General features: G+C 48.8%; 1 pseudogene; it reads left to right on the top strand.

Annotated features, from left to right (window-relative positions):
• Positions 1-11,373: 11,373 nt before the first annotated feature.
• Positions 11,374-24,411, top strand: LOC138444953 (UL16-binding protein 2-like; annotated as a pseudogene).
• Positions 24,412-24,841: the final 430 nt, after the last annotated feature.

The following is a 24,841-nucleotide window of genomic DNA, read 5'->3' as shown; positions in this document are numbered from 1 at the left end:
CTCTGATTAATCTTAGTGTGTGGCTAGAGCTTTTCCATGGACAAAAGGCAGGCTGAGGACATGGTGGGGCAAGGACCATAGGGTCCCACTCTGTTTCATTGGAATTCTTGCTACAGTTCGAGGGAAGGGAAACAAGTTCCTTCGCTTGATCCTGAGGGGGACACCCTGGTCCCTTATGTGGGGTGAGGGTGGGGGTGGATCCGTGGGTGAGGCAGGAGGGGTGGCTTAGGTGGTCTGCCCACCCCGTTGGTGCTGTTGCATGTCGGCTTATACTCACTACCTTGCCTTTCCTCCCAACACCTCAGTAGTGGCAGTTGGGGCTTGATCATTTTGTATCTTGTTGCTCATAACTGTCCCAACTGTGCATGAATGCAGCGCTTTTGCTCCCTTTATAGTATCTTTACATTTTGATGCTTGATGAGACCTTAGTCCAGGTCCCAGCCTGTCTCAGGTGTGACAGAAGCAGGAGGAGAAGAGGGAATTCTGGCTTGGACTCCCCGGTCATAAACTTTCCCATGGTCTATACTCAACACCCAGAAAATGACTTCTCAGAATAACTGAACCCCCTTCTATCTGATTTCATCAATCTAGTTAATTGGAAGAACTGCTGTATGGAGTTAATTTCACAGTGTGTAGTGAATTAACTTCTCATCCAGACATCTAAAAACGGTTCTGGTTACATGTCATCCTTGTGGGATGAATTGAGGAAAGAGTCACTGAACTCAATTACTGTGCTCCATGGTTCAGAGGAAGAGTGTGGTTGACACAGAGAGAGATCCTGGCCACACTGTGTGAGGAGATGGTCAACAGGGGCAGCTGCTGTCTCTGTGCCTGCCAAGTTCCTACTTCTCAGCAAGAGTCCAATAAATATTTATTGAATGAATACATATTCAGTTACTGCTTGTTTTCTAGTGTTAATGAAAATGTTACCAGTCCAGGATCATCAATATATGGTAAAATTATGGGCTGAAATATTGTCAGGGAACAGGATATTCCTGTTTTATGATAGAGGAATATTACAATATTTCTATCATTATTACTGTTTTATAATAGAGGAATATCCCTCTATTCTAACACAGAAATTAAGTTTAACCCACATTTTTTGTCTGTGAAAATATCAGAATGAAACTCACCTTTTATTTTTATCATCATCGTCATCGTGATCACTTGCTAGTCTGTATCTTATTGACATTCTGGAGACTTTGGTTTGACCTCTTTTATCCTCACTATTGAGGACTTTTTCTTCCTTAGGCAAGTTGCTGTGTGGTTTCCATTGCCTTTATTTTGAGAAGTGTGACCAGGGTAACCTTAATATTTCTTTTTGCTGCACTAAACATGAGATGAAGCTTGAACTCATTCCAGGCTCTAGGCCTCTGACTTCCTTTTTCTGAGAACATTCTATTTCAAAATACTGTCATTGTCATTTTTTTCTTTTACCAGTTTTACAACTCAGGACTCTTTTCTCAAGGCCCTGGGAGCCATCTGTTTCTTTCTTTCTCTTAAGGTGACTTATTAAGACCATTTAATACTTAAATGTGCTAGCATACTCTATGACCAAGCCCACCCAGATGAAAGGAAGAATGAGAAACTAAGAGAAGCTACACACCTGGTGGAAAAGGAATCAGTGAGGGATACTGACTTTCCAGTCTATGTGACATGAGCTTTCCTACTGTGTATTATCTAATAATGTATAACTTCCTTTGCTGCTGTTGCTGCTGTTTAGTCCCTAAGTCATGTCCAACTCTTTGAGACTTCATGGACTGTAGCTAGCTAGGCTCCTATGTCCATGAAATTTCCCAGGGAAGAATACCGGAGTGGCATCTGTTTACAGAGTTGGTTGTTGTTGTTGTTGTTGCCCTGGGTCTATGTTTCTGCGTGCAGGCTTTCTCCTGCTGCAGCTAGCAGGGGCTCCTCTCTAGTGGTGGTGCATGGGCTTCTCACTGAGGTGGCTTCTCTTACTGTGGAGCACTGGCCTTTGGCATGTGGGGTTCAGTAGTCACAGTATTGGGTTCGGTAGTTATGGCCTGCAGCCTCTAGAGTGTGGGCCTTGGGAGCCATCTCTTTGAATGTGAAGTATTAAAGGATATCGTGCTGGCATCTCCCAGTCTCTGTAGGAGGGTAGGAGCCTATATTTTGCTCCCAAGTAGCTCAGCTGGTAAAGAATCCACCTGCAAGGCAGGAGACCCTGGTTTGATTCCTGGGTTGAGAAGATCCCCTTGAGAAGGGATGGACTACTCACTCCAGTATTCTTGGGCTTCCCTTGTAGATCAGATGGTAAAAGTATCCACCAGCAATGTGAGAAACTCAAGTTCAACCCTAGGGTTGGGAAGATCCCTTGGAGGAGGGCCTGGCAACTCACTCCAGTATTCTTGCCTGGAGGATCCCTGTGGACAGAGCAGCCTGGACGGCTATAGTATGTGGAGTCGCAAAGAGTCAGACAGGACTGAGCAACTAGGCACAGCACAGCACAGGAGCCTATACTAGTCGGCTGGTCCTGCCATACAAAGGACCACAGACTGGATGGCTTACACAACAAACATAGGTTTTTCTACAGTTCTGTAGGGAGGAAGTCCAAGATCATGGTGCTAGAGGGTTTGTATCTTCATAAGATCAATATATCTTATTTCTTGATGCATTTCAGACTTGAAGACAATACAACATTTGCCTCAAACACTTCATCGTGCACTTCAGCAACGAACGGTCTTTTCTGCCTTTGAATCTGTATTCTGTTTCCCCGTGTCACCTTGAACTTCTAATTTAATGAATATTGCTGCATTTTCTTTAATGGACTGTATTAATTTTTTAGTTTTTATATTTAAAGGGTAAGGTTTAAAATTCAGTTTCCCTGGATAGAAATTAAGATGCATCATTTTTATTTTTTGGCTCTGCCATGAGGCATGTAGGGTCTTGTTCCTTAACCAGGGATCGAACCCCCACCACTAGAGTCTAAGCATGGAGTCTTTACCACTGGACCACCAGGGAAGCCCCCTTACCCAGCATCCAAGGCCAGTGGTGGCCAGGAGGAAACACCCCATGTCCGAGGTCAGGAGCAGTGACCCTGAGGAGCCACCCCAAGCCCAAGGCCAGGGCCGGCGGCTGGGAGGGGCAACCCAAAGAGTGGTGGATGAGCAGGCACAGGAGGGCCTAGAGGAGCTATCCCACGTTGAAGGTCAGGAACGGCAGCGGTAAGGAGATACCTCTCGTCCATGGTAGGAGCAGTGGCTGTGCTTTGCTGGAGCAGGCGTGAAAAGATACCCCATGCCCAAGGTAAGAGAAACCCAAGTAAGATGGTAGGTGTTGCAAGAGGGCATCAGAGGGCAGACAAACTGAAACCATACTCACACAAAACTAGTCAATCTAATCACACTAGGACCACAGCCTTGTCTAACTCAATGAAACCAAGCCATGCCTGTGGGGCAACTCAAGACGGGCAGGTCATGGTGGAGAGGTCTGACAGAATATGGTCCACTGTAGAAGGGAATGGCAAGCCACTTCAGTATTCTTGCCTTGAGAACCCCATGAACAGTAGGAAAAGGCAAAATGATAGGATACCGAAAGAGGAACTCCCCAGGTCATTAGGTGCCCAATATGCTACTGGAGATCAGTGGAGAAATAACTCCAGAAAGAATGAAGGGATGGAGCCAAAGCAAAAACAATACCCAATTGTGGATGTGACTGGTGATAGAAGCAAGGTCCGATGCTGTAAACAGAAATATTGCATAGGAACCTGGAATGTCAGGACCATGAATCAAGGCAAATTGGAAGTGGTCAAACAAGAGATGGCAAGGGTGAACATCGACATTCTAGGAATCAGCGAACTAAAATGGATGGGAATGGGTGAATTTAACTCAGATGACCATTATATCTCCTACTGCAGGCAGGAATCCCTCAGAAGAAATGGAGTAGCCATCATGGTCAACAAAAGAATCCGAAATGCAGTACTCGGATGCAATCTCAAGAACGACAGAATGATCTCTGTTAATTTCCAAGGTAAACCATTCAATATGACAGTTATCCAAGTCTATGCCCCAACCAGTAATGCTGAAGAAGCTGAAGTTAAATGGTTCTATGAAGACCTACAAGACCTTTTAGAACTAACACCCAAAAAAGATGTCCTTTTCATTATAGGGGACTGGAATGCAAAAGTAGGAAGTCAAGAAAGACCTGGAGTAACAGGCAAATTTGGCCTTGGAATGCGAAATGAAGCAGGGCAAAGACTAATAGAGTTTTTCCAAGAAAATGCACTGGTCATAGCAAACACCCTCTTCCAACAACACAAGAGAAGACTCTATATATGGACATCACCAGGTGGTCAACACCGAAATAAGATTGATTATATTCTTTGCAGCCAAAGATGGAGAAGCTCTATACAGTCAACAAAAACAACACCAGGAATCGACTGTGGCTCAGATCATGAACTCCTTATTGCCAAATTCAGACTTAAATTGAAGAAAGCAGGAAAAACTGCTAGACCATTCAGGTATGACCTCAATCAAATCCCTTATTATTACACAGTGGAATTGAGAAATAGATTTAAGGGCCTAGATCTGATAGACAGAGTGCCTGATGAACTATGGAATGAGGTTCGTGACATTGTACAGGAGACAGGGATCAAGACCATCCCCATGGAAAAGAAATGCAGAAAAGCAAAATGGCTGTCTGGGGAGACCTTACAAATAGCTGTGAAAAGAAGAGAAGCAAAAAGCCAAGGAGAAAAGGAAAGATATGAGCACCTGAATGCAGAGTTCTAAAAAATAGCAGGAAGAGATAAGAAAGCCTTCTTCACTGATCAATGCAAAGAAATAGAGGAAAACAACAGAATGGGAAAGACTAGAAGTCTCTTCAAGAAAATTAGAGATACCAAGGGAAGCTTTCATGCAAAGATGGACTCGATAAAGGACAGAAATGGTATGGACCTAACAGAAGCAGGAGATATTATGAAGAGGTGGCAAGAATACACAGAAGAACTGTACAAAAAGGATCTTCATGAACCGGATAATCACGATGGTGTGATCACTCACCTAGAGCCAGATATCTTGGAATGCGAACTCAAGTGGACCTTAGAAAGCATCACTACGAACGAACAAAGCTAGTGGAGGTGATGGAATTCCAGTTGAGCTATTTCAAATCCTGAAAGATGATGCTGTGAAAGTGCTGCACTCAATATGACAGCAAATTTGGAAAACTCAGCAGTGGCCACAGGACTCTAAAGGGTCAGTTTTCATTCCAATCCCAAAGAAAGGCAATGCCAAAGAATGCTCAAACTACCGCACAATTGCACTCATCTCACACGCTACTAAAGTGATGCTCAAAATTCTCCAAGCCAGGCTTCAGCAATACATGAACCATAAACTTCCTGATGTTCAAGCTGGTTTTAGAAAAGGCAGAGGAACCAGAGATCAAATTGCCAACATCGGCTGCATCATGGAAAAAGCAAGAGAGTACCAGATAAACATCTATTTCTGCTTTATTGACTATGCCAAAGCCATTGACTGTGTGGATCTCAAGAGACTGTGGAAAATTCTGAAAGAGATGGGAATACCAGACCACCTGACCTGCCTCTTGAGAAATCTCTATGCAGGCCAGGAAGCAACAGTTAGAACTAGAGATGGAACAACAGACTTGTTCCAAATAGGAAAAGGAGTACGTCAAGGCTGTATATTGTCACCCTGCTTATTTAACTTATATGCAGAGTACATCATGAGAAACACTGGACTGGGAGAAACACAAGCTGGAATCAAGATTGCCAGGAGAAATATCAATAACCTCAGATATGCAGATGACACCACCCTTATAGCAGAAAGTGAAGATGAACTAAAAAGCCTCTTGATGAAAGTAAAAGAGGAGAGTGAAAGAGTTGGCTTAAAGCTCAACATTCAGAAAACGAAGATCATGGCAGCCGGTCCAATCACTCTATGGGAAATAGATGGAGAAACAGTGGAAACAGTGTCAGACTTTATTTTTGGGGGGCTCCAAGATCACTGAAGATGGTGATTGCAGCCATGAACTTAAAACATGCTTACATCTTGGAAGAAAAGTTATGTCCAAACTAGATAGCATATTCAAAAGCAGAGACATTACTTTGCCGACTAAGGTCTGTCTAGTCAAGGCTATGGTTTTTCCAGTAGTCATATATGGATGTGAGAGTTGGACTGTGAAGAAGGCTGAGTGGCAAAGAATTGATGCTTTTGAACTGTGGTGTTGGAGAAGACTCTTGAGAGTCCTTTGGACTGCAAGGAGATCCACCCAGTCCATTCTACTGGAGATCAACCCTGGGATTTATTTGAAAGGAATGATGCTAAAGCTGAAACTCCAGTACTTTAGCCACCTCATGCGAAGAGTTGACTCACTGGAAAAGACTTTGATGCTGGGAGGGATTTTGGGGCAGGAGAAGAAGTGGACGACCGAGGATGAGATGGCCGGATGGCATCACTGACTCGATGAATGCAAGTCTGAGTGAACTCCGGGAGTTGGTTGTGGACAGGGAGGCTTGGCGTGCTGCAATTCATGGGGTCACAAAGAATCGGACACGACTGAGCGACTGAACTGAACTGAACTGAAAGGGAAACTCCCCTAGCACAGAAACCATACAAATTCAAGAGTTCAGGTCCATGCAAATGAAGAAAGAACATAAGATAAAAATAGACATCAGGAATCAAGAGAGCGTGTCATTATCGTCCCTTTTGGTCCTTGTTGTTAGTGTTAGTCCTGTTTAGGACGATCATCTCTAAGACATTTTTAGGGGATATATCAACCAGGCTCCCCTCTGATTTTCAGAAAATGATAGGGACCTCAACTCCAGAATTCTCCCAGGGGACTGATGAACGTGATGGTAGCAAAACCACAGTCATAGGAGAGAAAAACCTTTCCATCCACCTGGCCTTGAACCTCACACCATGGCTGTCCAGATCTGGGCTGAGGACTGATGGTGAAATTATAGGAAAGAGAGTGAGCATGTGTGAAGGCAAACATAGTGAGGGTAAGTTTGGGAGAAAAAAACCTATAGGCCTCCTCCCCCAGTTATGTGAGAGCAGAGTAGGGCTGCAGGGCTGGCTGACAGAGCAGGACGGCCCCACCTGCCACCCTCCACCCTAAACACACCCCAGTTACTGGCTAAGGAAGAGGAGGAAGCCTTGATCACGCAAAAAACCACACCGTCCTGGATATGCCTATCTCCACTTTGTTCAAAAGCTCCACACCTAGCATGAACTGACACAATTTTTTCCAGAGGTGTGCCAGGCCAGCTCAGAAGGAGAGGCCTAAACACAGAGGACTGTGAGAATGTCTCCGAGTGTCCTGAGGAGTGATGGGGAGCCTTTGGGGGCTGCTCCTGAGGAAGCAGGATCACAGTGGGGGAGAATGAGAACAGAACCCAAAGCTGGAGAAGGGAGAGTTGACAATTAGGGGGTCACAGGACTTAGCAAGGCCAAGGAGATGCTGCTGATCTCCCACTAGGATGGGTCTTGGAAGCCTGGAGAAAGGCCTGGCCCACCTGGCATGAAACAGAAAGTCCAGAACTTCTGAGGCAGGTGGGAGAGGAGGGGATCCAAGGTTCAGAGAAGTGAATCTGCCGGGGCGGACACAGTATGAAAGGGCAGGAACGTGTGCAGTCCACCAGCTCCATGGGAGAGCCTGATGGACTCCACGGAGCCCGAGAGGAAAGCACGGATGAGAAACATGTCCACACCACCAGTGAGATCTGCCAGGACTTGAAACCTGGGATCTGTGGACCTTTGCTCTAGTGCTTGCACCTGGACAATGATCTCCTCCAGCAACAAAATACAAAGACATTATAAGGGACTGAAAATAACTGTATGCATGCCAAGTTGGGGTTAATTATGAATGAAAAGATAAAAAACCCAACTGGAAAAGCAGGGTACACGGTATGATCCCTGCACAGGGCACTGCCGTAACGGTGGGCAGACCACCTAAGCCATCCCTCAGGTCCTAACCCTTGGCCTGCCCCTACCCTCACCCCATATAAGGGGCCAGCCCACCCCCCACTGCCCCCCCTCAAGGGAATGAGCAAGGAGACCCGTTGCTGGTGCTTGAGCCCTCACACTGCAGCACGTGTCCCAGGGAAGCTTCACCTGGATTTCTTATCTGGCCTTTTATCCACTTTTATAGATTAAGGTTCTGTGTGTGCCCTCCAAGAGTTTATTTCACCAGTCCTGTGTATGTTCTGGCAGCATTTTGGCGGGGTTAATGGCGACCTCCACCAAGAGGACTTATGCCATACCCATGTCTGCAGCACCCAGCCATACCCAAGTCTGCCGAACCCAGAGCCCCTGCCCCTGTGGCATCATTGACTCAATGGGCATGAGTTTGAGTAAACACTGGGAGTTGGTGATGGACAGGAAGGCCTAGCATGCTGTAGTCCATGGGGTCACAAAGAGTTGGACACGACTGAGCGACTGAGTGAAGTGAACTGAATGAACTGATTGATTAAGGAGGCCAAGAAGCCTGGTCGCTAACATGCTCTGTGGCAACCACGAAGGGCTACTGTCCCCTTTCTGCCAGAGCATCTGGGCATCTCTGTGACCTCGGGGTGCAATTTCCCCGTGGTGACAGGTGGCCACCTGAACCTCGGCTCAGAGTCACCAGTTTGATTGGTCTGACTTCCTGGCCCCTGGGGGCCTCAGGGCCCTCATTAAGCCACCATGCTCCCCCTCACCCTTTGTCTCTTTCCCTCATCTGTTATGTCTCCACTTCTCTCTCTCTCCTTTTCTCTCTCTGCCCTATCCTTCTGAGAGAGTGGACCTCGGCAAGAACAGCATCACTCCTCTCAACTTAGGAGACAAAGCTCCCTCTGATCAATGGCTCACTTTGATGGGTGACAAGCTGGTGGGAGAGACCCACCTCATACCCTGCAGGTCTTGGTCCAGCAGGCTCTGCCTCATAGGAGATTGTGAGAATGATAGAGGTTCAAACCTCTTATTAGATAGTGGCTGCACATCTGATCATACCGATATTCTCACTTCTATTTTCCTGCCGCCAAGAGAAGTTCCGTTGGGAACTCAGTGAACTGGCAGATTTCTCTATATGCTGGTTTACGCGTGGGTGAGAATCCCACCTCTGGGCTGCAGGCCCACAGCCGATATTCAAGGGGCTGGTTTCTGGGCTTGATCACCCCAGTGGGCAGTGGACAGGGTGCTCCCTCCCTCACTGGCCCTTTCTGGAAGCCTGCAGGTTGGTGCCTGAATAAATAGACACCCGCAGGTGCAGGGGCTGAAAAAACAATGGCTCCCTTCCGTTTCTCAGTCTTTTCTGTGCCTCCCTTTTGTTCCCCCTTGGTCCTCATACCTACACTCCTATCCTTTTGCATCCAAGAGACTCCCTGCTGGGTCATCTTTTTCACCACCACTTGTTTGCTTTGTGTTCCCACCTCAGGCTTGAGGTTCCCACTGGCCCCCTTGCAGAAGGGCCAGTTGAGAGATGAGTAGGGCTGGGCTGGACAAAGTGCCCCAGAGGCCACTTCCCAGTAAAGACCCTCTCTTTGTTTCTTATTTGTTAATTTTCTGTCATTGGGAGGTTCTCTCAGTCAATGCATTTAAAGGCATCTTTGTTTTATGTACTTTTCTCTGTCCAATTGCTCCTGCAAAGCTCTGCTACAATTGTGGGCATGGATTACTTGTTGTTCAGTCACTCAGCCATGTCTGACTCTTTGTGACCCCATGGACTGCAGCAAACCAGGCTTCCTTGTCCTTCACCATCTCCTGGAGCTTGCTCACACTCATGTCCATTGAGTCAGTGATGTCATCCAACCATCTCATCCCCTGTCGTCTCCTCCTCTTGCCTTCAATCTTCCCCAGCATCTTTCCCAGGTCTTTTCCAATGAGTCATCTCTTCGCATCAGGTGGCCAATGTACTGGAGCTTCAACTTCAGCATCAGTCCTTCCAATGAATATTCAGGACTGATTTCCTTTAGGACTGATTGGTTTGATTTCCTTGCTGTCCAAGGGACTCTCAAGTCTTGCCCAACACCACAGCTCAAAAGCATCAATTCTTCAGTTCTCAGCCAATTCTCACGTTGCTTTAACTATAGGTACTTTTGTTAGGAAAGTGATGTCTCTGCTTTTTAATATGTTGTATAGTTTTATCATAGCTTTTCTTCCAAGGAGCAAGCATCTTTTAATTTCATGGCTGCAGTCACTGTTCACAATCATTTTGGAAGGCTTTAAAAACAAAGCAAACAAAAAAGGGAGCTTCCATTTCTCCCTTCCAAAATGTAAGTCTTTCGCCTGGGTTCTCAGGAACCATCTGATCCATCTGTGGTCCCCCAGAGTGAGGGGGAAAAAATAGCATTTTAAAAACCGAAGCAGTAAACAAGGAGATCTCTGGTTCTGTCTTTACATGAAAATGAATTTGTAACTGAGCTGGATTTAATTGGGTTAAGGGAATGTAAGCACTATACAAATAAACTCTCAGAAATATCAATAAAGCTCACCAGAGCACATTTCTGACACCAGGGACGACCTGAATCAGAATGATTGGCCAGAGATGACCCAGAAACTAACTCCATCACCAAAGACCCTGAGACTACAAGCCATGTGGCAGAGCAGTTCTCCTGGGTTCCCTTACCCTGCTGCTCTCCGCCCTGTAGCCCCTTCCCAAAAAAGCCTCTTGCCTTGTCAGCATGCCTGTCTCCTGGAACCATTAACTTCCCAATGTTACACAAAAGCCCACTCTCAGACCCTGCAAGGAGTCCCCCTTTCTGTAACAGATGGCGACTCTGGTGGGATTTCCTCACTGCGACTGATGCCCTGACCATTCAGGTACTTAGGGACAAGCTTGTCCGCTGACTGACCCGACCCAGTGGCCCGAACAAGAATTTTCTTTTGTTCCTTGTCTCCTCCCAACTCACATGACTGGCTTGAGTGCCCCCGATCTGATAAGGAACAAGAGACTTAAGGCTGATAAGGGACAAGGTGAGAAACAAGAGCCTTAAGTTCAGTGGCTCAGTCGTGTCCGACTCTTTGCGACCCCATGGACTGCAAGCCCATCACCAACTCCCGGATTTTACTCAAACTCATGTCCATGGAGTCGGTGATGCCTTCCAACCATCCTCTCTCGTCCCCTTCTACCGTCTTCAATCCTTCCCAGCATCAGGGTCTTTTCCAGTGAGTCAGTTCTTCTTATCAGGTGGCCAAAGTATTGGCGTTTCAGCTTCAGCAACAAGAACTAGACGTCTCCTATCACCATTGCAAGTTGGCGCACCCGTAAGCAAGTGGGCGGCCGAGTACCCAGGGAAGCCTGGCTAGTGAGGGAGTGAGCTGTTAAGAGAGCACCGCCCAGCCCCCGGAGAGGGGGTTCCTAGTGGTTACTGCTAGGAAACCTGGGGCGGGGCCTGAGGGCGGAGGGGCGGGCCAGGCAGTCCTGGCAGGCGCCGAGGTCCAGAGTGCAGCTGTGGGCTAGCGGGAGAGGAGCGCGGGTTCTGCCTTGGCAGCCTCGCGCTCCTGAAAAATTGGGATCCAGGTGGCAAAGGGATAGATGGATAGCTCCAAGACCAGTCTTGGTTTCCTCGTTTTGCTTTCGATGGTCTTGTTGAGCGGAACGTCCAGCGGTGAGTGCGGGGATGACCCTGCGCAGGCCGTGGCTGGGGAACGCGAGGAGGTTGGATGGGTTATGAGCCGGGAAGGGGATGGGGGCGGTGTCCGTAGGGTTTCGCGAAACTTTTTACAGGGTGGCGCCGCCGCCCCCACCTCCTTCCCTTCCCTGGCCCATTTAGTCCTCGGAGTCTCCTCCCGGCTTCTTGCCGGCTCTCCGGGCCAGAACAGGGGTGACTTGGATGAAGTAGTAATGCCGGGAATTTGGGAAGTGACGCTGGGAGAAGAGGGGGCCGGGACGCGGCAGGATATAGGGTTGAAACCCCCCAAGGGTCCAGCCCGCCCCTGGGAAGTGGGAGCCGTGGAGCCGGGCGGTTTGGGACCAGTCGGCCATCCCGCGGAGAAGAGACCCAGACCCGCCCCGAAAAGCACACCCTCCCTCCCGACCTGTGTAACAGAGACCCTTCTGTTCCCTCCATCTCCCGGCCCTTGAAGGACCAGCGCTCTTTCCCGGCCGTAAGTTATCAATGCGGAACGGACCCGGGTGCCCAGCGGCGGCGGCGCGCACTCCCGGCTTAAACGTGCTTGAGTGCTCCTGTCCCAGCCATCGCTTCTGGCTCCACCACTGGCCCCGCGCTCCACCCCCAGCTCCCGGGCCTCACCCGCGATCCCAGGGCCGGTGCGAGCCTCTTCCTGAGCAGGGACCTGGTGCCTAGGCTCAGTGGTCTAGATGCAGAACTTTTTAGTAGAGAAGTGGCCTTGTTGGGCACTACGTCTATCCTTTAACCCAGCGAAACAGATGTCCTGTCTTTCCTTGGTCTGCAGAGTCCAAGTTGAATATAAGCAGGTTTCCAAGTAGACGATTTCGTGGACCTGTCCCGGGTCAGCATTTCTGCTTGGTAGGGTTGGGGCGTGTGAGGGGCACGTGGTGGGGGGATTTCCACACACTATATTGGCTCTAGCTTTCCTTTTCTGCAAAGTAGATGATGAGGTTATGATACTAAACGCAGCTCAACTTGACAGTAAATTCTTCAGAATCTTCCCTTCTTCAAAAATCTGAAAGGAAGGAAAATGTGCTACAAAAAAACTTCGGTCTTAGACAATGCCACTAGCAGAACTGTTTATGATCCTGTTCATGCAGCTCCAGCTACTTCTACCCATGTGTTTTATATCAGAGCAGGGGTTTGCCGTGCAGTTATATTTCTTGTAGTAATAATATTAACTGTTTTGCACCTTCATAGTATGACAAGAATTGAACTGCAAGACAGCATCAGTGTCCAGGAGTTCCCAAAGGTGGTCTCAGCCATGTCCCAGATGACTCAGTATCTGAGAGGAGACACACCCAACAGTGGTACTTCCATCCCGTTATCCTACCTTGCGGCTGGGCAGAGGAGTGTTTTGAGAAGTGCCACTCTTTTGGAGGCCAGAGCGAAGGTGAAGGATATCGAAATGTCCAAGGAGAGGATAACTCTATCCATGGAGAGGATATACTCCAAGAAGGTAGTTTAGGGCGTATTTTCCATGGGATTTATGTAGATGAAAAAGATCCAAATAAAGAACAGCAATCGATTGTAAAAACAGAGATGCTTCTGAAATTCAGGTGACAATGATACTTACTGAATGCTGCATGCTATGAGATCTTCATCACAGAAATCTTCCTCTTATTTCCCTTATGTGTATAGAAGAAAGAGAAAACCGCAGGTGATATTGCCTTACATGAATTGGGAGAATCGTAAATAGTTTTCACAGCATTGCAAATTGTGTGTCTGTGTGTATTAGTCAGTCAGTCCTGTCCAACTCTTGCCACCCCATGGACTGTAGGCTGCCAAGCTCTTCTGTCCGAGGAATTCTTCGGGCAAGAATAATGGGGTGGGTGGCCATTCCCTTCTCCAGGTGATCTTTCCGACCCAGGGATCAAACTCAGGTCTTCTGAATTGCAGGCAGATTCTTTACTGTCTGTGCCACCAGGGGAGCCTGCAGCATAAATTAGTAGAGGCCAATAATCCGCAGGCAATTTCTCAACAGGACCTGGTCCACAAGGTCAGATTGCCTGTGGAATGGATTACCTGGTCAGAAGAGAAGTCCTCCACAAAGACCTGGCTGCTAGGAGCTCTGCCATTGATGACAGCCTCAAGTTAAGAGTGCAGATAGCTCCTCTCCAGAGTCTTGTTCCCTCCCCATGGACTCTTACTGTGTGGGGGACAATGAAAAAGTGGGATCGATGGATGGCTCATGAACATCTGGTTAAGAATGAGGTCTCCAGACTTCCCTGGTGATCCAGTCGCTAAGACGCCATACTCCCAGTGAAGGGGCCCGGTTCTATCCTCGGTCGGGGAACTGGATCCCACATGCTACAACTAAGAAGTCAGCATGTTGCAACTAAGAGTCTTCATGCTGCAAAAAGATCTCAAGTGCCACAACTAAGACCCAATACAACCAAAACAAAAAAAAAAGAGAGAGATTAAAAAAATAACTTATTTTAGTTCTCCAGTGCTAGTGATGTGTGGGCCTTCAGTGTGATACTGTAGGAGTTCATGGCTCTGGGTCAAATACCCTACACAAATGTCGACTCTTTAGAGATATGGAAGGTTATCAAATATCCCAGCCAATCAACTGTCCTGATGAACCATTTGCTGTGATGGCTTGTGCTGGGCCTTAGATTTGGAGGAGAAGCCCAGTTCCAGCAGCTGGCCCAGTGTCTCACAGAGCTCCATGCCGCCCTGGAGGCCTGTGTCTGACTGTCCTCTCACAGTCCCCCAACATCAGGGGAAAGGTGCCTGCTGAGGCCCTCTTGGAGCCAGCCAGTCACATATATCACCCAGCACCACAAAAGCACATTGTCCTCCAGAACACTGTGCCTTAGGAAAGCCATAGCATCTAAACTTCCTAAGACAGACTTAATGATGTGGAATATTTTCTAGATATCACTTTCATTAGGTTGAACTGAAAATGTTTGTATAAATTTTTTGACCAAGAAATTTTTAAACAGTGTTATAAATAAATAGTTTTTTAAAACTGTTTCAACACAAATACTTGGACTACTTAGTGCCAAGTGTCTTTTAGGTTGTACTTCATCAAAGTAACGTAGTTGATTCACCCTTGAATGTGCCGGGCTTAGTTACTCAGTCATGTCCAACTATTTGCAACCCTGTGGACTATACAGTCCATGGAATTCTCCAGGGTTGAATACTGGAATGGGTAGCCTTTCTCTTCTCTAGGGGATCTTCCCAACCTAGGGATCGAACCCAGGTCTTCCACATTGCAGGTGGATTCTTTACCATCTAAGGCACCAGGGAAGCTCAAGAATACTGGAGTACTCGATTTTCCAAGGGATCTTTCTGACCCAGGAATTGAACTGAGGTCTCCTGCATTGCATGTGGATTCATTACCTGCTGAACCACCAGGGAAACCCTTAAGTTTCTTTCTTTGTCTTCTTCTTCTTCTTTTTTTTCTTTTTTAATATTTATCACTAGTCTTGGTAATTATTGTCTATAAGATAAAATACTTCATCTTAGGGAAAGAAAGATGAAAAAATGCTGTTGCCTTGTACAGGAAAAGGCAGTGTTGGAGGAAGAAAACTTAAAAGCTAGAAGGAAAAACACAGAAAAATACAACAGAAACAGAAACTACTCTTTCATGAAAAATTGCCTTTAAAATTTTTTTTTAATAAAGAGTTCCGCCTTCTTACTTGGGGGAAAGTAGGAGCGGAATTCATTGAAACATCTTAAATTTGGCAGATCTTAGCATATGGCACCCGGCTCCAGTACTCTTGCCTGGAAAATCCCATGGATGGAGGAGCCTGGTAGGCTGCAGTCCACGGGATCGCTAAGAACTGGACACAACTGGGAGACTTCACTTTCACTTTTCACTTTCATGCATTGGAGAAGGTCATGGCAACCCACTCCAGTATTCTTGCCTGAAGAATCCCAAGGATGGGGGAGTCTGGTGGGCTGCCATCTATGGGGTCGCACAACGTCAGACACGACTAAAGCTATTTAGTAGCAGCAGCAGCAACAGCAGCAGTTCTGAGAGCCAGAAGTGGATTTGGGGCAGGTCAATAATAAACAATGGTGATTTTATTTATTTTTACTTTCTGGAAATGGAGGATAACACCATTCCAGAAGGTGCAATCATGGTTTAAGGTTACGAATCCCTTTTACTGCACCTAGAACAGTGCTATGCACAGAATGGGTGCCCGAGTTGTGTTGCACACACACACAAAAAAAGTAAACAGATTTTGTGCTTATCTTCAAGGCTGGCTTAAGTATAAAATGGATTTTTTAAAACACTTGAAAAAATTAAAGAATTCAATTTTTTTTAATTACATATGCATCATGAGGAAAGCGCTCAGTGCCTAGCCTCTGATCAGTGCCTCCCTGGAGTTAAAGCTCCTCCCAGACAGCTCAGGCTGTTACTAGTTGAAGCTGGTTATGACCCACATCGTACCACTGGTGAAGGTAACAAGTGGTGAAAAAGGACAAGTTGGTTTGCTCAGGAGCCCCGGGAAAATAGTGACCTAATGTCCTCAGACCGCCTCCAAGTTTCCAGGTTAGAAAGGGGGCAGAGGTGGCTGCTGCAGGGTGCATCAGCATCTTGAGGACAGTCAGGTTGGTTGGCACAAGGCGAACGTTTGAGCATCACCAAGCTTATGGTTTCAACCAGTCTGGGGGTCTGCATGCTTGCAGCCAGCAGTTTTGATGTGCTGGAGGTCTGCTTCCTGTAGAAACAACTTGAGGCTTGTGTCAGCTCTTTTTTATCTTTCATGGAACTGGGAATTTCATGACACTGCTATGTGGCTGCTCACAGTCTAAATTGTAACCAGTTTCCCAGCCTAAAGAGTATTCCTTTCTCCATCTTCACATGTTTTAATCCTTAACTCTTAAACCACCATTTGAGACTCACAGGAGGCCTGGCTGACTAAAACTTTTCTACAAACAAGAGGCAGACAGATAGCATGGGGGTGGTCTTTCCCACTCAGGCTCCCTAGGGCCCTTTTGGTTACAAGACCATTTATTACCCATTTTTCCATGGCCCGAAGAAGCCCAGGGCCTCCAATAGCTTCCTGTCTCTTGAAGAGAGTCTAGACATGCCCTCTCTCAACTGGCATCTTATCCCTCTGTCTGATAACTCACCCAGCAAAACCCCCCGACCTGGTGCCCAGGACCTAACTTAGGAGGGACGGGAACAGGGTTTCCCAGAATGTGACACAGGGCTCGAGGGTGAGGCTGGGCATCCCCCCTTCTACCCTTTGGTCCCACATTCATAGTGTCTAGGAATTGGGACAGCAGCAGCCTATAATGGTTATTGATTAAGGTAGGTGTTGACAGATGTTTTTCTCTGGAAGAAAGTAAATCTCGAGGTCTCTTTAGGCAATTTGGTATCTGTCTGTGGGTGGAAAAGGAGCTTCCACGTAGGTGGAGCAGCAGGAGCCAAATATAATGTGTAAATCAACTGAGTACCAGACTTGTCCATGGTCCAGCTTTCGGACCCCAGTAATGAGTGACCCATCCCCTAGAGAATCATCCAAGAGCTGCCTCAGTTGTCTGTTTATGAACCAGAAACGTACCCTGTCCTGCCTTGTAGCTTCTGGTGGTGGGACTGTGATAGGAGTGTGGATCTGGCTGTTATGGGCAAATGCACCCCCTCTGCTGTAGACTGGCTTCCTTGGCTCAAGGAGCCATAGGGGACGCTGCATGAAGCCACAGGTGTGATCAGGGGATAGTGTCCCTGTATCAACTCTGGTGTCAGGCCTAGGTCCCCTGCTGGTACATCTTATTTGTTCCCTGTGGCCCTGGTTATGCCAAGCCACATAATCACTTCTATCCTATGATGGCTGGCCTTCTGAACTAATGGTTAGGGGTTGGTGAACCCAGATCATGATGGGCAACTCTGACATTCCATGACCAGAGGCCTCATCTCAGCCAGGCCGCAGGACCATACCAGGAGCCACACTGAATGGTATGGGCTTTCTCACTGCAAGTGGTGGATCCTTTCTTCAGGACACTAGGAGTCTGTTGTGAGCCTCCAAGTAAAATGCCTCATACAGCACGTAGCACCTTTCCAAACACAGATAGCTATGACATCACCAGTTCTGTTGGGTCATCTGCCCAAGAAGCAGGTCCAGCCACACTCATCATTCATCAGTTGTGACTACATTTGTGCCAGGACAGCAGTTGCAGCAGAGACTTAGGGTCTGTGAAGCCTGAAATGTTTCATATGTACCATCAGAGGAGACCTAGGACCTCAGTGGTAATTCAGTGGAGATAAGATAGGGACCAGAGCTCTGCAGGCCTAGGGTGACTGTAGGTTGCTACTCGTTTCCATGATTTCCTCCAGGAGATGATGTTGTTTACACATACTATCAGGAGATGGGGAGTCAGGGTCAGAAGAGTGAATGTGGAATTCATGACTATGGTACCCTCCACCCATGGTAGTTTACTAACAACACAGACTGTCCATTCATGTCAGAAGTCCAGGACATGTGCAATGGACACTGAGTGGATCTGTGAACCCAGAGATAAGCACTGTTAGCAGGACCTGGGACAGGTGTCTATTAATTGCCTGGTCCTTGGAGCATCACTTCACAGCATGTGGGCCATGATCATGCTACAATCCTGTGCATGGCGTTAGTAACACAATGGGTTCCATTTGAACGTGGGAGTAGTTCCAGCTCACTTCAGTCGCTCAGTGGTGTCCAACTCTTTGCGACCCCATGGACTGCAGCCCGCCAAGCTTCCCTGTACATCACCAACTCCCAGAGCTTACTCAAACTCATGTCCTTCATGTCGGTGACGCCATCCAGCCATCTCATCCTCTGTCGTCCGCTTCTCCTTTGGCCTTCAATCCTTCCCAGCATCAGGGTCTTTTCCAATGAGTCAATTCTTTGCATCAGGTGGCCAAAGTATTGGACTGACTTACCCCAGTAAATAACCATGTGGCTCATCGGGAGAGAATGGAAGGACTTCTGCACTTGCTGTGGTGATGAAAGGGCCCTCCTCACTGGGACGGGGCTTCTTTCTCTGGTGATGCCTCTGAGAAGTAGCTCAGTCCTGGGAATTTTGGTAGGGTGTTTGGGAGGGATGGCTGCTTTCAGCCTGCTGATCATCCAGTCTTGTGTTTGTCTCTCCTTGGTTTCTCTCAATCAAGCAGTTTGCATCCAGGTTCACTGGCCATCTCTCTGCCTCTAGATCACCCTGTGCTCTGAGCCAGCATTGTGCTCTTGGCAGTCAGGCTGGCATTGGGACTCTCCAATCACTTTCAGCTTCCCTGATAGCTCAGTTGGTAAAGAATCAGCCTGCAACACAGGAGGCCCCAGTTTGATTCCTGGGTCGGGAAGATCCGCTGGAGAAGGGATAGGCTACCCACTCCGGTATTCTTGGGCTTCCCTTGTGTCCCAGCTGGTAAAGAATCCGCCCCCAATGCAGGAGACCTGGGTTCGGTCCCTGAATTGGGAAGATCCTCTGGAGAAGGGAAAGGCTACCCACCACAGTATTCTGGCCTGTGGAATTCCATGGACTGTATAGTCCATGGGGGTCACAAGAGTCAGACATGGCTAGCGACTTTCACTAATCACTTTGACCATTGTACCAACTTTGCTCCTGACATACAACGCTCCACCTGGAATCTGATTTTTCCCCATTTTCCATCCTGTTCCTGCTGGAAGCCCATGGCAACACGGTCTCCTACCACTATCCCTGATTTCCACAAAAGTCAGCCTTGAGCTGCTGGAGATGCTTTTCATGCACGCTTTCCTCTCTAGCTCCATAGACTCCATCAGGCTTTCCCATGGTGCCTGGTGGCCTGGACACTTTCCTGCCCTTTCATATCATGTCTGCCCTGGCAGATTCACTTCTGTGAGCCTTGGATCCCCTCCTCTACCACCTGCCTCGGAAGTTCTGGACTTTCTCTTTCATGCCATGTGGGCCAGGCCTTTCTCCAGGCTTCTGAGACCCATCCTTTGGGAGATCAGCAGCATCTCCCCAGCCTTGCTAAGTCCTGTGACCCGTAATTATTAACTCTTCCTTCTCCAACTTGGGGTTGTGTGCTAACCCGTCGCCTCTTTGCCCTTCTCCCTGTGATCCTGCTTCCTCAGGACCATCCCCACAGGCTCCCCATCTCTCGCAGGACCTGTGGTTAGATTCTGACAGTCCTCTGTCATCTAGACTTTTCCTGCATAGCATCCTGGCATGTCTCTGGAAAGGTTATGATGCTGGGAATGGACCTGGTGGACAAGGGGACACAGCCAGGATGTGTGATCTTTGCCAGGCAGGGGACTCCTCCTTCTCCACAAGGAGAGGAGGGGCACTGGCTGTATGGTGTGTGTTGTGGGATGTCATTGCTCTGTCAGCTCGCCCTGCACTTTACTCCGCTCTCACATAACTAGGGGAAGGGGCCTCAGGGTGTTTTTTTCCCCAACCTCACCCTCACTGTGTTTTGCCTTCACAGACCCTCATTCTCTTTCCTATAATTTCACCATCGATCCTCGGCCCAGAGATAATCAGCTATGGTGTGAGGTTCAAGGAGAAGTTGACCAAAAGGTCTTTCTCTCCTATGACTGTGGTACAGCTCAGATCAAGTACATGAGTCCATTGGGAGAGGAAGTGAAAAATATGAGCGCCTGGGAAGCACAGACTGTCACACTCAGAGACACTGGAGACTTGCTCCAGGGGCAGATGCCTGACGGTACACCGGAGAATCACACAGACAAGGGTGAGTTAGAAAATCCAAATGCAGGAGCAGTAGACTGGGGGCTTAGCTGCATCCACTGTTTTCCGGTTAAAAAAAAAAAATTGGATACTGTCCTTCCCTAGTAGTCCAATGGAAAGAGCAGCTGTTGCAGGAGAGACCAGGGCCAGATTAGCTGGGGCCAGGGGAGGTGGACCCAGGTGGGTAAGAATCTTTCAAGCCCAGAGGCTGAGCTCTTTCTTTCCTTCAGTGAGATCAGGCCCTCTGATCCTGCAGGCCAGGATGACATGCTGGCGTGAAGACAATGGACACACCAGTGCATCCTGGGAGTTTGGCTTCAATGGACAACTGTGCCTCCTCTTTGACTCGGAGAATGGACACTGCACAGTGGTTCATCCTGGAGGGAGGTGGATGAAAGAGAAATGGGAGAATGACAGGGCTGTGACCGACTTCTTCAGGATGGTCTCCATGGGAGACTGTCCGGCCTGGCTTCAGGCTTTCTTGGTGCACTGGGAGAAAATGTTGAAGACCTCAGGTAAGTGAGAAGAGTAGGAGAAAGTGGTCGTCCTCTCATGGTGACATGTACCCACTCCCGTGTGTGTGTGTGTGTGTGTGTGTGTGTGTGTGTGTGCGTTTGAGAATGTGATCCATCAGAGGTGAGTTGTTCTTGGAGAGCAATAGCCCGGGGATGCTCTGTCATCCTCCTTCCTCTTCCACTCCTGACGTCTCTCCTCACAGCACAGGCCTTGGAAGACTGAACATGGATTTTTGCTGACCCCAAACCTGTAGACATCTCTTTGATTTCTGGAATTTATTTCTCACTGTACCCTCTTTCCAGAATCTTCTTTCAAATGTCACCTATACTACTTCAGGAAATCTGTCAATACCGCCTCTGCTGTCAGCTCCCTAGGACTGCATCCTCAGGTCACCGTCTCTGATGTCACAGCAGGACTGAGTGGCTGTGTTGGAAACCTTGCTCCTCCATTAGCTGTCAGAGCCTCATGAAGACTGGGCTCCTCCCTTCCCCATCTCGCCTGAGGATCTATCATAGGGGCCTCCATGTGATGGGTGCAAGCTGTCTGCACAGTAGGGGTACTGAGTGAGGGGGGTGAGGAGGTCTGCTGAGTTTAGGGTCTGGACAAGGGTTTCACTCTTACACTCCTTGCAGCACCATCGACCACAGTCCCCACTACAGTGCAGCCCACGGCCCCAGCCAGCAACCACATAACCAAGATCATCCTTGTGGTTCTCGCCGTTTTCGTCATAATAAGCATCGTAGCCTGGATCCTTGACGAGAAGAGGTACTGAGGGCAGAATTCAGAGGGAAAGCAGGGGCATGGGGCCTGGCGTGAAGACGGGGAGGGAAATCCCAGCCAAGCCCTGCCCCTCACTGAACCTCCTCATCCTGCAAATGAGCAGGTGAACAAGGCCTCATATAACCTGAGAGCAAGAACTCAGACAAGCTCAGGCCTCCGTACTGAAAGGTCCTCACTGTCAGATGACAGTGGAAAGTGGGGGGTGGCTGGGGGCCTGCTGGAAGTTAAAAGGGTTTAGCCAAGTCCCCTGGCTGAGCACAGACTGCTGGCTGGCAGGGCCCAGGGTAGGTGGTGTGAGAACAGCAGGCACTCAGGGCGAGGGCAGGACTAAGGGGAGTTGAGAGCAGCATGGGGGCTCCACATGCTGTGTCAGTGAAGAGGGGACCTACCCAGGGGCCAAGATGAGAGGGGCCGGGCTCCCATCCCAGGAGGAAGGGGTGGGAAGGCCTTTGCAGACCCAACTCCAAAGGCCCGTTCTCACAGGCAGTGGCATGGGTCAAGCAGGCAAGTCAGGAGCCCCACAGCGGAGACTGTGGGAAGGGCTGAGGCCTGGCCTGTGTTCCTGGAGCAGCAGCCGCTCTGACTCAGCCTGTGGCCTGCACGTCATCAGCCTCCTGGGGACCCAGAGCTCCATCACTGAGCAGCCCTGCCTTGAGCAGAGGTGTCTGGGGATGGTGGGCCTGAGCTGGGGTGGAGGCTCCCAGCTGGGCAGGACCAGGAAGAGATGGGAGGCAGGGACCCTGGTCCTGAGAGCTGTGTGTGCTGCTCAGAGGCTTGAGGGGTGCGAAGGAAGGAGGTTTCCCTGCAGCCCCCCGAGGCTGTCAGGAAGCAAGGCCCCTCCTCTGGGGATCTGCTCCCTGGTCCTTTAGGCCCCCTTCGGGGAGGATTCGGACCTGAGTAAAGGGAGCAGATTGATTCCTCACTGGCTCCAGTCCTGAGCCTGAGCAGGGGGTGTCAAGGCCTGGGGTGACTCTGTGATGCAGGAAGGAAGGAGGAGGTGACAAGAAGCTGCTGGGCCTGGGGTGGGGGTGAGGGTGGAGGACATAGGAGCCCCTCAGTGAGGGCGGGGCTGGGGGGGCTGGGGAGGGGCAGGCCCAGGAAAGTGAGAGGAGTTCCTCAGCCTCCTGGACTAAGGCCTCTTTCTTTTCTGCAGGAGACGGTGCTCCCAGGAAGCACGGCAGGTGCTCTGTTGTCCTGAGGAGTCAGTCTTTCCTTGGCTGCCTTTGTTTTCCTGGGTTCACTTTAGGGGCAAGAGATGAGACCCAGGAATTTGGAGCCTGCCTTCCTGTTATGATGACAAGGTGGCTGCACTGTTACTCCAGGTGTTTCTTGACTTCCTACTTTTGCATTCCAGTCCCCTATACTGAAAAGGACATCTTTTTGGGTGTTAGTTCTAAAAGGTCTTGTAGGTCTTCATAGAACCGTTCAACTTCAGCTTCTTCAGTGTTACTGGTTGGGGCATAGGCTTGGATTACTGTGATATTGAATGGTTTGCCTTGGAAACAGAGATCATTCTATCATTTTTGAGATTGCATCCAAGTACTGCATTTCGGACTCTTTTGTTGACCATGATGGCTACTCCATTTCTTAGAGGGATTCCTGCCCACAGTAGTAGATATAATGGTCATCTGAGTTAAATTCACCCATTCCAGTCCATTTTAGTTTGCTGATTCCTAGAATGTTGATGTTCACTCTTGCCATCTCTTGTCTGACCACTTCCAATTTGCCTCGACTCATGGACCTGACATTCTAGGTTCCTATGCAATATTGCTCTTTATAGCATCGGACCTTGCTTCTATCACCAGTCACATCCACAGCTAGGTGTTGTTTTTGCATTGGCTCCATCCCTTCACTCTTTCTGGAGTTATTTCTCCACTGATCTCCAGTAGCTTATTGGACACCTACTGACCTGGGGAGTTCCTCTTTCATTATCCTATCATTTTGCCTTTTCATATTGTACATGGGGTTCTCAAGTCAAGAATACTGAAGTGGTTTGCCACTCCCTTCTCCAGTGGACCACATTCTGTCAGACCTCTCCACCATGACCCGCCTATCTTGGGTTGCCCTGGGGGCATGGCTTAGTTCCATTGAGTTAGACAAGGCTGTGGTCCTAGTCTGATTAGATTGGCTAGTTTTCTGTGAGTATGGTTTCAGTGTGTCTGCCCTCTGATGCCCTCTTGGAACACCTATCATCTTACTTGAGTTTCTCTTACCTTGGGCATGGGGTATTTCTTCATGGCTGCTCCAGCAAAGCGCAGCCGCTGTTCCTTACCTTGGATGAAGGATATCTCCTCACTGCCGCCCTTTGTGACCTTCAACTTGGGATAGCTCCCCTAGGCCCTCCTGTGCCCACCCAGCCACTGCTCCTTGGACGTGGGGTTGCTTTTCCTGGCTGCCGCCCCTGACCTCGGACGTGGGGTAGCTCCTCCCAGCCGTTCCTGTGCTGTCGCAGCCTGGCACTCTTGACCACTGCCCCTGACCTCGGACATGGGGTATGTCCTCTCGGCCGTGCTTAGTGCACCGGTCACAGCCGCCTAAGCTTAGTGAGTAGTTGAAGCAAATTCTGGAAAAAGGATACAAAGAGATGAAAAACCCAACTGCCACTTTTGAAGAGCCCAGAGCAAAAGCAGGATGCCTCACATGCCCCCGGAACACAACAACACTTATTAAGGGTTCAGCCAGTCACCTAGCCACCCCTCTGACTGACCCCTGGACACACCCCTCCCCTCACCCCATAGAAGGAACCAGCTCGCCCCACCCCCTCGGGGAGTGGGCACCCAAGGAAACTGTCATTTGTTCTCACTCCCCTCTGCTGCAGTAGTCGCCCCAATAAAGCCTTGCCTCAATTTCTCTTCATTAAGAAATTTGATTAATTTCTATTGTCTGGCCTCTGATTGATTTCTACTGATTAAGGAGGCCAAGAGCCTGGTGTGTATCAATTTGGGGACAAGAGATACATGGGGGCTGGGAGGAGGACAGGACTCAGGCTTGGGTGGGGCACCAATTTAGTGGGTTCAGGTGATCAATGTGTCAGGGGAAAATTCTCATGCATAGGCCTGGGGGACAGGACCCTGGGTTTAATCTCTGGCAAGAGGTAACATGGGGACCACATATCCCCAGTGGAGGAGGCTGGTAAAGAGGCAAGTGATTAGGAGAGCAAGAGAAAGATGAAAGGACAGCGTTAGAGCCCTGGTCAGGACAGCCACATAGGAGACGACGGGCCACTCTGGACAGGCCTGGCCACCCCCAGACACAGAGTAGCCCCAGATGGGAGTGAAATCAACCGGGAGGTGA

Source organism: Ovis canadensis, chromosome 8 (assembly GCF_042477335.2).
Source record: "Ovis canadensis isolate MfBH-ARS-UI-01 breed Bighorn chromosome 8, ARS-UI_OviCan_v2, whole genome shotgun sequence".
Classification (NCBI taxonomy): Eukaryota; Metazoa; Chordata; class Mammalia; order Artiodactyla; family Bovidae; genus Ovis; species Ovis canadensis.
Note: the sequence above shows the minus strand (reverse complement) of the source record. Positions and strands in the feature narration are given on the sequence as shown.